General features: G+C 41.0%; 1 long non-coding RNA gene across 1 annotated transcript; it reads left to right on the top strand.

Annotated features, from left to right (window-relative positions):
- Positions 1-3,782: 3,782 nt before the first annotated feature.
- Positions 3,783-16,032, top strand: LOC132647041 (uncharacterized). Its single transcript, XR_009585328.1, has 4 exons — positions 3,783-3,945; positions 7,207-7,376; positions 12,219-12,369; positions 15,517-16,032. It is a non-coding gene; the product is annotated as an uncharacterized LOC132647041 (long non-coding RNA).
- Positions 16,033-16,367: the final 335 nt, after the last annotated feature.

The following is a 16,367-nucleotide window of genomic DNA, read 5'->3' as shown; positions in this document are numbered from 1 at the left end:
GCATTTGATTCAAAGCTGTCAGAGTCATGATGGGTGACTGGCCACTGGCACATTTGTCCCTACCATAGAAAGATGAAAAGAAGGCACCACCTAGTTTAGCACCTGCTGACTGAAGAATCCTGATGCCATGGACAGGAATATGGCACCACAAGAAAGGAGATAAGCATGTATTTGATAGATTTTAGGCAAAGAACGTTTGTGCTTTTGTGTGTGAGACTGGTAATTTGGGACATGCTGAAGCTGTCAGAATGAGAAAAAAAAATAAGAGTTGGATATTCATATTCAGGTAAGAAACAGCATATTCATTTCACTTCATAATTGGTATTTGATTGGTTCTAGAATTATATGAAGGCACTCTTGCCTTGTGAATGATCTGATAATGGATAGAAAACCACCAATAAAAATATCAAATGAGGCACTGTTTTAAGTCTGTTATTTGGGGGAAGGAGAACTAGTTCACTTCTCCAGTAGGAAAGAAAAATGTCTCCTTGAAGCAATGAAGACCTTCACACCAAGCATTAGAGGAAGACTTTCAGGCCTGCCGGGACAGCATGGCCAGACCAGCAAGTCCTCCCTGTAAACTCTGGGTAACCTGGAGGAAACCAGACACCAGACAGGATGCCGGAGCCGGGAGCCTGATGGCCAGGTGATACGGCTTATAAAGACAGAGGCCAAGAGGCCAGAGCATGGGAAATGAAATGGGCCAGCAGCAGGTCAAAGAGCAGGAGGGACAGTAAAAGTTGAGTGATTTCTTGGGTGATTACCGGTTTATTTGGTGTTATCTGGAGTTAGAGGGAAATATAATAGGGGTGATCCAGTGTCTAGGCCTCTTTGCATGCCTACCCAAGTTTTATAGACCAAAGCAGCCCCAAACAGGTTGTATGGAAAGCTTATTATTTTAACCTGTTGACCCAACTCGACTAAAATAAATAAATAAATGTCCTCTATCTGTGATTGGTAACATATGGCAACAGGGAGAACAGTGTTGGCTAACTACTCTCTCAGGCGTGTGTCCATGAAGGATAGAAGCCGCTTTCTTGGTGTGACAATTCACCAGTGTGCTCTCCACAGGGCCGTGTGTTTCTTCAAAGTTATCTTAGAATTTATGAGACTGACATGGTCTCACACTCTCCTTTTTTCTTAAGTAGTCACTTCTTTCCAATGGTCACACAATGCATACACACACACAAGCCACATACATACACGCAGGGACACACGCATTAACACATCTTCATTGCAGAGTATGTCCCCACTGGTAATTTCATTGATGTGAGAAAGGTTCCTTGGTACTAAGAATAGAGGACTGCCAGAGATGGAGTTCATGGAGGAGGCAGGTTAACGTCCGATGCTTATTCAAATCCTAGCAAGCTTGACAGGAATCCTCTCTGCTCCACAGAAAATGGGGAGATGGGAACCTTTTCAGCAGAATACATTTTTAAATGGTCTCATAATAATAAAATAATAATAATAAAGCCTCAACTCCAGTGCTTCAAACTTCACACATATGTAAAATCATTAAGAAAAGTTTTGAGCAGCTTGTGTTGGAGTTTAGTCAATGTGCTTGCCAGCACTGCTAATGGCCATGTTCGTTGTTGATCTGACAACACAGAAAATATTCATAAACTATATTTTTAAAGAACTTTTACACACACAGATTTAGACATTGTTTCCCGCATTGTCTTTTAAAATCAATAATTGTAATTATGAGTCCCAAAGATTTTTTTTTTTAAAGCTAGGATCCAATATATCTTTGTGGCCAAAACAACAATAACAACACACACACACACAAAAAAAAAAAAAAAAAACTTGAGCAGAGAAACTTAAGCCTCCCTAAATTCTCAATGGAATAGAAATGAACATCCTCACTTCCTCCCAGTCAAAGGATGGCCTCCAGGCTGAGCAAAGAAAACAAAACTGATACTTCGGGGAAATTCTGAGAGGTTCTAATGCATTTGGGAGCAGGTGCAGAGCAGCCAAATGGAACTTTAGGGTCACTGGGAAGGAATGTCAGGGCTGAGTTATTAAGTTTAAGCAGAAATTATGGCCTGAAAGGTTAGCTTCGAATGAATTAAGGATGTGCCGAGGAGTGGGTGAAATATTTTCTCTGGGAGTCACGGGGTTAGGCAGCAGGTTGGGATCCTGCATCTGGGGCTGATTATGGGTGCTTTAGGTGGCAGGTGGCTTTAGGAAACGGGGCCTCACGGAGCTTTTAAAATATTTCCCTGGGAAGGGTAAATAATTCGATGCCTTGCTGGCTCCCTTTCTGCAAGCTGTTTGGAATACTCAAGCACGTCCTAAGCCACATCAAAGCAGTTCCGAAGGCAAACACCCTCTGCTCTGACACTTGGCTGCAGCCCTTTCACTTCCGGCATTTTGAAATCTGTTCAGTGCACAACCGGGAGAGATCAGTTACCAGACCCTGTTGTTATATTTACACAACTAATATTTATCAGTTGTCTTCTTAATACCGATTTCCATAAGCCTGAAACGTTTTATTGCCCAATTAGTTCCTTTGAACGGACACAGATGTTGAGCCTAGAAAAATAGCCTTCACTTTGACACCAAAAGTAGCCCGGTGATGAGTCATTTCAACTTCTGCAAATAAAAAGAAATGCCCTGTTGAGTACTTGAAGGGTCAGCGATCATTAAGATGAGATCAAAGATGACGGGCAATTGACTCATTCCTAAGTATTTCCCCTTGACTCCATCTTTAATTTTGGTTTTCTGTGCGTTGTTGCTAGATACTGTTTTTGGAGTTTTGCTTTTTAAAACTTTCAGAAGTCCACCCTGCCCTATTGCATGCATCTCAATTACAAAAGGTTGCATCAAAAAGATTCCCTCATGATCAGCCAGTGTCAGTGAATGCCAAACAAGCCCATAAGAAGCCTTTGCTTCTGCTTTGCAATGAGTTACTGTTCAGCATCCTGGAGTTGCTTTAGTTGACACTTTGCGTCTTCTTGTAAAATCACTAAGGCATTTAGAGTATGCAAAGTTCCTGATGTGAATTTCACTCCGATTTCTAGTCTACCGTAATTCTTTTCCTGTTTTGTAATAAATGTCTGTTTATAATTATGTATACAAGGAGTTTCACACAAACTGGTTTCTTAGTAGAGCTGCTGCAGCAAATACCCCGTTCCCCCTACCCCCGTCTTAAAGTGTGATTTCAGAGCAAATGTCATCTTCATTTTTTTGCGCAGGATTGTTTGCACACATCTCTGAACACAGAAGAGGTAGTTTATAGAGTACCGCTGAGAGTTTGGGATGATGAAACATCTCGAGGGCCTTAGAGGTCAACCAAAGCACAAAATTTCCAGTTCAGGACCTGTCACATCAAAGTCACCTGGGACAATTTTAAAATATAGATTCCTGGGTCTTTTCACGAGAGTAATTTAGCAGGTGTGTCAGTCAGCTTGATGTCACTATGAGAAATACTTGAGATAATCAGCTCACAAAGAGAAAATCGTGTATTTTCGCAGACAGTTTTGGAGGTTTCCTTCAGTGATTGGCACAATTGATTTGGATCCTGTGGTGAGGTCACATATCCTGGGGGTGGGGGGAGTAGAGCAAAGAAAAGAGCCAGGAAGCAGAAGAGGGGTGAAGAAAAAAATCTGAAGCCCAACATCCTCTTTGAGGTCACACCCAATGGCATTCTTAACAGTGGAGCATTTACATAAGTCTCAGCAAGAGGCCTTGCTCAAGACTCAGGAGCCTTTTCAAAAAATTTTTATTTGAACAGGGTTTCTAGGTCCTCTCCATGCATGGTCCTTAGTTGGAGTATTGATCTCTGCAGGGACCCCTGGGCATAGGTGTTTTGGCTCTGTTGGTCTCCTTGTGGAGTTCCTGTCCCCTCCAGGTCTTTCTATCTCCATCTTCTTCCATCAGGATTCCTTCCGGTATCCTGCCCAAAGTTTGGCTCCGAGTCTCAGTATCTCTGTCAATACCCTGGTGAGTAGAGTCTTTCAGAGGTTCTCTGTGGAAGGCTCCTTGTCTTCTCCTGCTTCTGATGTCTATCCTGTTTACCCTTCTGAATGAGGATTAAGCATCTTCCCTAGGGTCCTCCTTGTTGTTTAGCTTCTTTAGGGCTATAGATTTTAGTATGTTTATTCTATATTATGTGACTAATATCCACTTATAAGTGATGTTATATATCATTTGTGTCTTTCTGCTTCTGGGACACCTCACTCAGGATGATCTTTTCTAGTTCCCATTTGTTATTAGTTGCTGAGTAATATAGCATTGTATAAATGTAACACACTTCCTTTATCCCTTCCTCTGTTGAGGGAAAATCCCATAAGCTGCTCAGTTTCCAAATAGGCACCCTCGTAAGGGGTACAGGGGCTGTCTCTGACATGAAATCAGTGGCAGGCTCTTTGATCTGAACATTTTTTGATAAATTATAAAATTATAATAGTTTTGATATTTTAAAAATATTCATATATTTTTTATTAGTTATTATTTATTTATTATTTTTAATATTAGTTACAGTTTGTTAACTTTGTATCCCAGCTGTATCTCACTCCCTCTTTCCCTCCCAATCCCATGCTCCCTCCCTCATCTCCTCCCTGTCCCTTTCCAAGCCCAATGATAGGGGTGGACCTCCTCCCGTTTTATCTGATCCTGGTTTATCAGGTATCTTCAGGACTAGCTGCAAAGTCCTCATATGTGGCCTAGCAGGGCTGCTCCTCCCTCCGGGGGGGGGGAGGGGGATCAAAGGGCCTGCAATTGAGTTCATGTCAGAAACAGTCCCTGTTTCTTTTATTAGGGTACCCATTTGGATATTGAGCTACCAAGGGCTACATCCGAGCAGAGGTTCTAGGTTATATCCATACATGGTCCTTGTTTGGAGAAACAGTCTCATAAAAGACCCCTGTGCCCAGATATATTTGGTCCTTATGGAGCTCCTGTCCTCTCCAGGTCATATTAACTCCTCCTTCTTTCTTATGATTCCCTGCACTCTGCCCAAGGTTTGATTATGAATCTTAATATCTGCTTTGATACACTGCTAGGTAGAGTCTTTCAGAGGCCCTCTGTGGTAGGCTTCTGTCCTGTTACTTGTTTTCTCCTACATCCAACGTCCATCCCATTTGTCTTTCTAAGTGAGGATTAATCATCTTACCCTGGGTCCTCTTTCTTGTTTATCTCTTTAGGTGTATAGGTTTCAGTATGTTTATCATAACTTATAGGTCTAGTACCCACTTATAAGTGAGTATATACCCTGTGTGTCTTTCTGCTTTTGGGATACCTCACTCAGAATGATCTTTTCTAGATCCCACCATTTGCCTGCAAATTTCATGATTTCCTCGTTTTTAAATGCTGAGTAGTATTCCATTGTGTAAAAGTAACACAATTTCTGTATCCATTTCTCAACTGAGGGACATCTGGGTTGTTTTCAGATTTTGGCTATGACAAATAAAGCTTCTACAAACATGGTTGAGCAAATGTCCTTGTTGTGTACTTGAGCATCTTTTGGATATATGCCTAGGAGTGGTATACTGGATCTTGAGGAATCACTATTCCTAATTGTCTGAGAAAGCGCCAGATTGATTTCCAAAGTGGTTGTACCAGTTTGCATTCCCACCAGCAGTGGAGGAGAGTTCCCCTTTCTCCACAACCTCTCCAGCATGTGTTGTCACTTGAGTTTTTTATCTTAGCCATTCTGATGGGTGTCAGGTGAAACCTCAGGGTCATTTTGATTTGCATCTCTCTGTTGGCTAAGGACTTTGAGCATTTAAGTGTTTCTCTGCCATTCTATATTCCTCTTTTGAGAATTCTCTGCTTAGCTCTGTACCCCATTTTTAACTGGATTATTGGTTTGTTGATGTCTAATTTCTTGAGTTCTTCATATATTCTGGATATTAGCCTTCCTTCGGATTTGAACTTTCAGGTAAGGCTTATTTGCTGAGGGCCTTACAAGTCATTGACATAGGCACAGCTCTAGCAGATGTGGGGAGTGATCTGATTTCATTTTCATAATGTAAAGCCCTCAAAGTATCTTCCAAAGTAGATTCTTTAAGTCTATGTAAATGTAAGCTCAGAAGGTGTGGCATTAATTCCCCTTGCTTTACACCCACAGGGAAAATTTTATGTAAATTCTCAGAATTAAGAAACCCATTAGAAGGACTGATTAGGGCTCCCAGAATTCCTGTATTCGCCAGCATCTCCTTCGGGGTCGTAGATATCTTTCTCAAATAATATCCCATCTTCTCCATTTCCCACACTGTCATTCCAGTCTGCTAGCCTATCCTCAGGAACACACATTATCAGTACAGTGACTGCATAAACAGAAAACAGCAGATAACGGTGTTGTTTTGGAGGGTTCTCCAACTCAAGATGCCACTTAACAAAAACATGTTATCACCAACTACAGCTTCAAATAAATGTTTAAAAACGCCTTTCCAGTAATTGATCACCAAAGGAAATTTGTGTATTCATATGCACTCATAAATTATTAAGAATACTGATGAAGGCCTGCTTATCAAATTAGAAACTTCAGAGAATTCTGCTGCACTGTAGCGTCTCTCTGGGGAGAGGTTTGCCTTTTCTGAAGAGCCTGCGGAGCTTATAATTGATTTCTTTCCCATGTTTGCCTCCTGCCCCGGGTGTGTGCGGCACTCATTAAGCAGAGCCCGCTTGCGCTGAGCTTGCCTGTTTCTCCTACTCATTACTGATGCACGCTTCTCACATCCGTCCAGGTAGGACCTCAGAGTCAACTTTTCAATATTTTAGAAAAGTTTTAACTTCCCAAGAAAACTGTGAAAAAGAAGCAGAGGTGTTTTTTTTTTTTTTTCTACCTGTATTCCAGGTCCCCCATCACCTTCGTGGCAATCAGTGTCTGCAACACAGTGACACACTAGTTACAACTGAGGACTCCACAGCAGGGCATCATTATCCAAAAACTTTGCTTCGAAGGTTACGGTCGTTCTTGGTCCTGCACATTCTACAATTTTAAAAAATCTGTAATGACAAACACCTACCATTATACTATCATACAGAATAGAGCTACAGCCATAAAAATCCTCTGTGTTCTACCTGGCTATGTCATGCTCATCCTTAAACCCTGCCAACCACTGACTTTCATTGCCTTCACAATTTTGTCTTTCCCAAAATGCTCCGTGGTGGCGTTCTCAGACTGTCCTCCCTTGCATAGTAATGAACACTGGGGTTTCCTTCATATCTCTGTTACTTAATAGGTCATTTTTTTTTTAGCACTAAATATCATCACACGTCTGGACACACTACAGTGTATTAATCCATTCATCTACTAAAGGACATCGGGATTGCTTCCAGGATGTTGGACTGTCTGCCAACAATGAATGGAGCTACTGCACACACACCCATGCAGACTTTTGAGTGAACACAGCTTCCAACTCCTTTGGGTAAGTACCAAGAATTGTCATCACTGAGCCATATGGTAAGACTATGTTTAGTTTTCTCAGAAATTGTCCGACTGTCTTCCAACGTGGCTGGGCCATTCTGCACTCCCACCAGCAGTGAAATAAGAGTTATTGCTGTTCTGTGTTCTTCTGGTGTTCGATATTGTCAGAGTTCTGCACTTTAGGCATTTAGTGGTGTCTCTCATTCGTGCTCTCATTAGTATTCCATTGATGGAATATGAGATGGAATGCCTTTTCGTGAGCCTATGTGCCTTCTTCATGAGGGATATAGTCAGGTCTTTGACCCATTATTATTGTTGAATGTTAGGTCTTTATATATTTTGGATACCAATCCCTACTCAGACATCTCTTTTTCAAATGTTTCCTGTGACTGGTCTTTTTATTCTCTCTCTCTCTCTCTCTCTCTCTCTCTCTCTCAACACTGTCTTGAACAGAACAAAAATAGTTAAATTTCCCTGAAGTCCAGTGCATCAAAAAAGTTTAGCCTTCAGTGATATATCTAAAGCCATTGTCAAATCTAAGATTTTTGGATATTTCCTATGTGATATTTTTAGAAATTTTATAAATCTAAATTTTAAATTTAGGTCTGCAAAATAACCCTAAATTAATTTTAATAGTGTAAAGTATGCATGTAGATTCATATTTAATGGTGGATGCACAATTATTCCATCATCCCTTGGTGAAAAATGAATGATTTGTTCATTATGTGGCCTTTATTTCTCTGCCAAAAATTATTTGATCAGTTGATTGTATTTCTATGATTGATTTCAGGGATTTCTATCCTATTGATTTATCTGTATACTCTTTTTATCAACACTCCACTGCATTCATTACCATAACTTTATAATATGTTTTGAAGTCAATTGATATTAGCCCTCCAAAATATTGTATTGGTTATCTTGAGCCTTTTACTGTTTCATCCAAGTTTCAGGGCAGTGTGTTTATACCCACAAAGTAACCTTCAGGGACTTTGGTTGGAATCCCACTGAACCTCTAAAATAAGATGAGAATTGACATCTTGGCAATACTGTATTTCTATTCAAAAATATAGACTATAACCCCATTAAGTTAATTTTTATTCCGTTTCTTTATCTAAGATTTTTAATCCCTTAATAAAGATCATGTACACGATTTGTTAAATGCATATCTGACTATTTCACTTTCAGGTGGTGCTAATGTAAATTATGCTTTCTCGAACTATACTTGTTGAGTGATACAGAAAAGCCATTGATGTTTGCCTCTTAACCTTGTCTGATATACCCATAGTGTATGTAATTGTTTCCTTAAGTTGGAAAAAAATTAGCAATATTTATACTGAACATATTTGAGGCCCCTACTTACTGCTTTGTAAGGTTGTCACTTGACAGACAAAGGTAGAGTACAGATTATTTCTTTTAAGTTTTCAAGATATTGGTTAGGGGGAGTCCAAAAGATTCCCCAAACTATATAGGCTATCTCTCAAAACTTAAAGTAAGACCCAATTGCTGAAGATACTACATATTTCAGGAGAAAACTGGAGCTAACATAGAAGATTTCTCCCTTGGGATTAACTCTCATAGCACCCAACCTTCTTTAACATTTCTTAGAACGGGAGTGAACTTGGATCAAATCCTTTCTATTTTTATGTCTTCGGCTTTAAAGGTGAATTCTTCTAAGTACAAGTTGGTATCTTTCTTCCTTTGGTCCTGGAACTTTATTTCACATGGTTTTCTTCTCTCTTGCAATGTCTTGAAAGAAGTCACATGTCTCTTTCCCTTTACAGTTAAGTCAGCTACAGTTCAATCATCATCTCAAACCCCCACCCCAGCCAACTTCTGTAAGTTATTTTTGTCTTACGCTTAGCAAAGTATGTTGGCAGTTTTCCCTGTTCAATGTTGGTAAGAATTTTTGATTTATAGAGTACTGTCTAACATTAATTTAGGTAATTCTCACTCATTATTAAAGTACTTAATCTGATTTGTTTTTCTTTCTGTGGTGCTGTGGAAGAAGCCTGAGGTCTCTTGGTGTTAGAAAAGTAATCCACCTTGGAGCTACTGAGCTATGCCCCCAGTTCTGTCTTCTCTCTTCCCCTCCCCACTCCTTGTCCTTCTTACAGATAGATAAATAGATTGATAGATAATATTATTACATAATTATATATACCATATTTCAAATACATAACATATATATATACATATATATCATATTTCAGGAGCAAGCCAGAACTAACAAAGATTTTTCCCTTAAGATTAATACACACACACATATATATACATGCACAGACATATATATATATATTAGCCTTTTATAGTCTTACAGATCTTACTCTGTTCTATTATTTGTTTGCTGTTTGCTTTTTTGGTTTTCTCTCTGTTTCTCTTTTATGTCTTTTTTCTATTTGCCTTTTCAAATTTGCAAGTTCCTGTTGAGATGTTCTCATGAGCAAATACCTTTTCTCAGCTATCCCTAAAACGAATCTACTAAGCCCATCAAAGGCAGTCTCCATTTCTGCTGCAATGTGTTTTATCTCTCACCTTCTTCATTTGTCTTTCATTGGATTTCCATCTCTCTCTTTGCACTGCCCTCTGCTATGGCATTCTGTCTGCTGGATCTGTTGCAGTCCTTAGCATACAGATCACAGAACTGCGATTGGTTTAAACTCCAGGTCAGAGTTCCATATCCTAACAACACACCTGAATCTGTTTTTGCTTCGTGCTTTGTACACTTTTGTAGGGAATTGAGTTAACTTGTTACTAGGCCTTCAGAATTATGGTGGTAAAGGAAGGGAGAAATGTTCTGCACTGTGTCCCATACGCCTCTGCTTCCTAGTCTCCTGCACTGCCTCCTCCTTAGGCAGGACAAGCTGCCCAGAGGGCATGAGGGCTATGTGCTTCCTTTCAAGCGTCTAAGACAAAGAAAACCAGATATTTGCCTTCATTCCATTCAGTGTGACTCTAACCTCAAACAGGTTAGGATCTGATGAAATAATTTCTCCTGAAGACAGAACTTCTTAGAAAAACAGAACTCGGGCAAAATGATTACATTTTTTTCCTACCCCTTGCTAGAAGCAAGCGAAGATCCTTCTTACCATAAGAACTTGCCTGAACTTTTGAAAGTAAAACTTAGAAAAAATAAGGGAAACTTCTCAGTGGGGCCTTGTGGGAGTTTTGACTCCCACTCTTTTCTACTGTGGCCCTTCAGGAATTTATTCATTACACTTTGAGTTTGTCTACCCTGCTCTAGTTCCCTCAAAGGCTTTTCTCATAGCTAACTCCTCCAATTAACTGTGGTTCTCTATTTCCTCTAATTAATTGTGGTTCTTGGGAGTCAATGGCTTATTTCTAGTTCTCAAGCAGGCTGAAAATGAGATTCTGATCTTTAGTTTGGTTTTTAGCTTTGCTTTTTTTCTCCTTAGGGTAGAAAGGATGTACAAGCTGCTTGTGTATAAGTTTAGAAGCTGGAAGACAACCTCAGAGTGGTTTTTAAGAAGCCACAGTCTTCATTTTGCAGCTGATGACTCACTGGTCTGACTGCAGAGGATGGGGGACAGCGGAGCATTCAGTCCCAAAAGACACATCTAAGTCACACCCCCTTCCCACATGCTCTGAGGGATTTCAGGAGATAGGGTGGAAAGACTGAAAGAGTCAGGAGTTAGGAAGGACTAAGGAAGGACTGTCATAAATAGTATCTTCATTTCATGGCAAGGCCTTTGTATGCAAAACCCGCAAGGCTGCGATTGCCCACATAAGACCAGAACAAGATCCAGCCAGTCAAAATGCAAGCACAGACAGGGGAGGGGCTTGTAAAGCACAGCACCTAGCTGAAGAGAGCATTGATGGTTGAGGGTGACTGGAGCAGGGAAGAGCCAGTTCCCTTCAAGGAAGAAGCCTCTGTAATTTGTCCCCACCTCTATGCACGCATGGGCCATGCTGACTGGACTGAGTCAGTTATGGAAAAAGGACATGAAGATGAGGGGAAAATATGGTGGCTATGAAAGAGTGGAAGGGAAACTTGGGGTTGATAATGTCAAAATGCATTATAGACATGTATCAAATTCTTAAGGAAGGACTGATAAAAGGGTGAGGGGTGGGGGAAGAAGGGCCAGTCTTGGGCTTGGGTGATGTTGTTTCGGTTGGTAAAGCACTTGCTCTGCAGATATGAAGCCCTGAGACCAGATCTCCAGAACACATGCAAAGTCACACTCCTTACTTTGTGTGTATAGTCCTAAGGCTCCTATAGAAAGATGGGGGGGTGTAAAGAGAGGAGAATCTCTGGAAGCTCATGGGCCCACTAGCCTGGCCTTTTCAGCAGTGAACAAGAGGCCCTGTCTCAAACAAAGTGGAAGGTGAGGTTGTCTTTCCTCCTTTCCTTGTGCTTCCTAGCATGCATACAACACACAGACACGCACACACACCTGCACGTATGTAAATATTCACCCATACTGATATTAAAAAATATGTGACAATCTCCTTCCCTGGCTACATGAAAGCCAAATATATGAGTTCAAAGAGCTTACCTTTGCAGTTTTTTCTGGGATGGACCGAGATCTAAATTTTCAACTGTGTCCTGAATTTAATGATGTGCAACAACTGGGTAATCGTTTTATTTTTCTGGATCTCTATATAATAAAATATTTCTAAATATATATTTAATTTGGTTTAAAAGGTGAGGAAGGGCAGAGGTTTAACTCAGTACAGAATGCTTGCTAGCGTGTGTGAGGCTCTTCATCCCATAGTGAAAAATAAAAAAATAAAAAAAAATAGGACTTAGTAACAATAAAGCCATATTCTAATAAAGGCATGCAAGTGAATAATTAAAATGACAAGCACCAATCTTTATTTAAAGAAATTGCACTGGGCTGAATTTATGGCGACCTGGCTTCTGAAAAAAGGAAGTGGATACACAGCTCACTGTCTCTCTGATAAAAAGAAGCTACGGATCCTGAAAGAGCAAGGTACAATGCCTACTGGAGACTGTGGAAACTAAATACTATCAGGTGTGTTGAAGAAGGAACCCAAATTTTGTTTTTCCTTCCTTCCTTCCTTCCTTCCTTCCTTCCTTTCTTCCTTCCTTCCTTCCTGCTTTTTTTCTTTGCCTTCATAATCTCGCCCCAGGGAATACCACTTGCATAAGAGCAGCAACCACAAAGACAATATCAGCCCAAAATTCTGAGATGAGGAGGCTTTGGCCCTCTTCAAAATGCTTGTGATCCAAGAAGATGGGCTGTCACCTTGCCCCTGGCCTCATGGATGTTTATTCTCTGCAGAGGCCTCTCAGGTAGGAAGGCACATGCCTTCCTGTATATCTTGGGTATCATTGGCCACTACTGGCATCTGGGCTCCATCTTAGCTTCTTTTTCTGGTGCTGTAATAAAACAGTAAGACAAAAGCAACACAAAGTAGAAAAATCTTTATTCTACATCAAGTTCAAGTTTCAGTCCAACAAGGCTGAGAGGCCTAGTGATAGGAGCTTGGGGGAGCTGACCACTTTGCATACATGGTGAAGAAGCAGAGCAACAAAGGCATGCATGATGTTGCTCAGCTCTTTCTCCATCTTATGCAGTCCATCTTCCACCTACAGTTAAGGAGGGTTTCCCCATATCAACTAATATAACCAAGATAGGGTCTGGAGAGATGGCTCAGTGGTTAAAGCACTGATTGCTCTTCTAGAGGACCTGAGTTCAATTCCCAGCACCCACATGGCAACTCACAGCTGTCTGTAACTCCTGTTCCAGGGGACCTGACACTCTCACATGCAGTCAAACACCAATGTACATAAAATAAAATGTCTGGGTCTTTACCACTTTTCTCCTGTAATTTTCTGAACAGACATGTTCAAAGTTCCCAGATCTGCATATACAAGAGCCTCAGCCCATAGGGACCAAGCTCATACCCTAAATGCCTCTTCGCCAGGAAAGCTCAGTATTACCCGGGGCAGTAGTGGGGCAGATCCCCTGCTAAGATAGGCATTTGGCAAACAAGAATGAGACAAGATACAAAAACCTTCAATCTGACACACACACACATAATTGGCTAGAACCTACAACTTGCCACTTAAAGCCCTGCATGGTCATCCATGACCTTCATTTTCTTTATGTTCCATAAAGACCTCTGTGATGACCATGTACACAAGACTTCACTTTCCTTGCCGCTCGTCCTGCACTGACTCTAACCTCCCTGAAACGGTTGACATCGCTGCGTCATAGCCCTCCTTTTTTGTTTGTTTGTTTATTTATCCTCTGTTGTCTGCCTAGAATTCTCCATTTCTCAGTGCCTATTGGAAACTTTGTAATAAATGTCATCACTATCTGCACCAAAAAGCCCCAAGCCTGGCCTTTCACAGCCTCTGCCAGTTTAGGTGCCTACACTCGTGCTCAGTACCAAGCTGTGACCCATAATCACTGCTTCGTAACTCTGGTGGTACTTCTCTGCACCGAAGGCCTAGACACTGACAGCTTGAGTTTAATCTATCTTTGTATCCGTGGTCCATGGCAGATGTACACACTCAGACCATATGTGCTGGATACAGCACAAATGATGGGTAAATACAAGTGAGGACGCACTCCTTGGCAGGACAAGGGAATGCCTCTATTTTCTCACACTTCAGCGTGTCCTAGGACAGACACTTCTGGGACTCGCAGACTGCTGCTTTGTCTCAGGTCTCCAGAGAACCCTGTACTCCACCCATACAAAATGTCACGTGATTTCACATGATGCCAAAGGCACCTGAATCGCTACAGGGTCACAACAATGAGCATCCGTTATCCTAATAGCAGCAAAGAACAGAAGCAAAAGTTAATAGAGTTTTCTGGATGAGAGAATGCTAGGTAAATGAATCCATGCTGCATCGTATACAGAGAGATTCCAAAATGTGGAGGCAGGAAGAGACTCCTGTGCTCAGCTGTGACAGTCCTCATCTGGGGAACTGCACATCAGAGGCCTTCTCCGGGTGATTGCTACACTGATCACAGAAATCAGAATCCATGGCTTAGCAGCTACACTCGTAGTAAATTGAGATACCAATGGATGGCCATCCAAAACCTCAATTAGCATTCCAGAACACACTCGGGGAGTTTCAAAGAGCCCAGCACTGTCGTGTCATTACAAGGAGAGAAATCTTGTCCCAGCCAGCCTCTTTCATTATCTAGTGTGGCGAAAAACCCTCCACAAGGTGATGGGAAATGCTCGACCTTCCCATGCACCAGAGTCTGGTTTCTGCCTCGAGTACTTCCCTAGTTTCCGTTTTAAAATCTTTCTACGAACCTTTCTTTTTTTCGCTTGTGAAAGACAATCTTTCATTATACAACTTACTAATTTACGTTTCTTTTTATGAAAAATTGGTTTGATTGCTAAACCTGCACATAACTGTATTGGACTTAAAAGGGTTTGGACCTATCTACAGGTTCTATGCAAATCTATGAATGTAATACTAGCCCAGCAATGCATCCCAACCATAAGCCCACAGAACGTCTGCTGTTCAGACAAAGAGAACCCACCTGCTCGTTTCTCACTCATAGTGGTTGTTTGGATATTGATAACAGGTGCCCAGGCAGTCGATTTGCAAAGTCACATCACAATACTGGTGAACAGCACACCTAGCTACTTTAAATAAATTTGAGCCTTTCAGAATCATTGGAGTTAAATTCTAAATGGAGAGAAAAACTGTGTGTGTGTGTGTGTGTGTGTCTGTCTGTCTGTCTGTCTGTTTTCATAAGTTTTCAAATACCAGCTAAGACCCATGTTCGTACACGTTCACAGTAGCCAGTGTTAACGATGTCCTTCACATAGCTTTAATTTGCTTTGTAAATACAAATGTAATTGGTATTTAAGGGGCTATTCTAAATCACCATCACCCTCCTCTGCCTGAACATGAGTGATCTAATTTCTACAGAGCACGTTGGGATTTGATAGACAGATCTCGGAGGACTGTCTTGTGTGTCAGCATTGGTGAAAATGAGTTCTGAAGTAGAGTCACACCCCCAAGCATGCGTGGAATCCCAATAAACCACAACTCACATATCCATTTGCCCGTGTCTTGCTGCTGGTGCCTAATATATTCTTTTGCTTCTGGCCTAAAAAAAAAAAAAAAAAAAAAAAAAGATGGTGAGAAACTGCTGGTGCATATTGATAGCGTGTGTCCTCAGGAAAGCACAATTGGGAGAAGAGCCTCACGGCTCGAGAACACGCCAGGGGACCTCAAGCTGCTGTCGTCCTTCAACCTGCAGCCAACTGGAAACAATGGATCTCTAAACTGCCAACGGATTGAAGCATTCTCTCACTTTTGGAGTAAAAAATTAAAATTTAATTCCTTGACAAAATGGGAATTTGTTTGTCAGTGCCACTAAGTGTTTTAGCTGAGCACTAAATAGTAACTGATTAAAACTCTCCCTGAAGGAATGCGTTAGCCTCCCTCCCTGTCTATTTCTAGTGTGCTGCAGATAATTTGTGATACACAGATGCCTTTCCATATTTAAATATCTGAGAAAGTGTGTGAAAAAATAAAGCCACATGTTTACAGGGTGGGAGGAGCCTATTTGGGGAGCAGCAAGTCACCACTAAGCCTGGCAGGAGCATAATGAATTCCCAGACCCATATCCTTCCCAGCTGGCTAACTACCAGAAGGGACTAAGATGTTCTTAGGAACTCCAGCAGCTACTTGCATTCATCACTGAGCTGCCCTATCTTACGTTTAATAACGTGATGTGTATGCTATAATAAAAGACCAATTGCTTTAGTCGTATAAAACAAATTATGATGATAAAATGTTTTCGCTTGAATTCACTGATTTGGTTTTCTGCTGCTTAGAATGGTTTGTGTTGATGACAGCTTTATTGTATGAACAAGGGCCTTTTTGTGACAAATCTAGTTTCTGGAAAATCTGAAAATGAATGTTCCTCTCTGTGAAATGCAGCATGGTACCCCATTTTCTCTGATCTCCCTTACCTTCTAGTGTAGGATATCCAGTCACCTTTGGAAATGTGGAATGAATCAAATT

This window comes from Meriones unguiculatus, chromosome 14, assembly GCF_030254825.1.
Source record: "Meriones unguiculatus strain TT.TT164.6M chromosome 14, Bangor_MerUng_6.1, whole genome shotgun sequence".
NCBI lineage: Eukaryota > Metazoa > Chordata > Mammalia > Rodentia > Muridae > Meriones > Meriones unguiculatus.
Note: the sequence above shows the minus strand (reverse complement) of the source record. Positions and strands in the feature narration are given on the sequence as shown.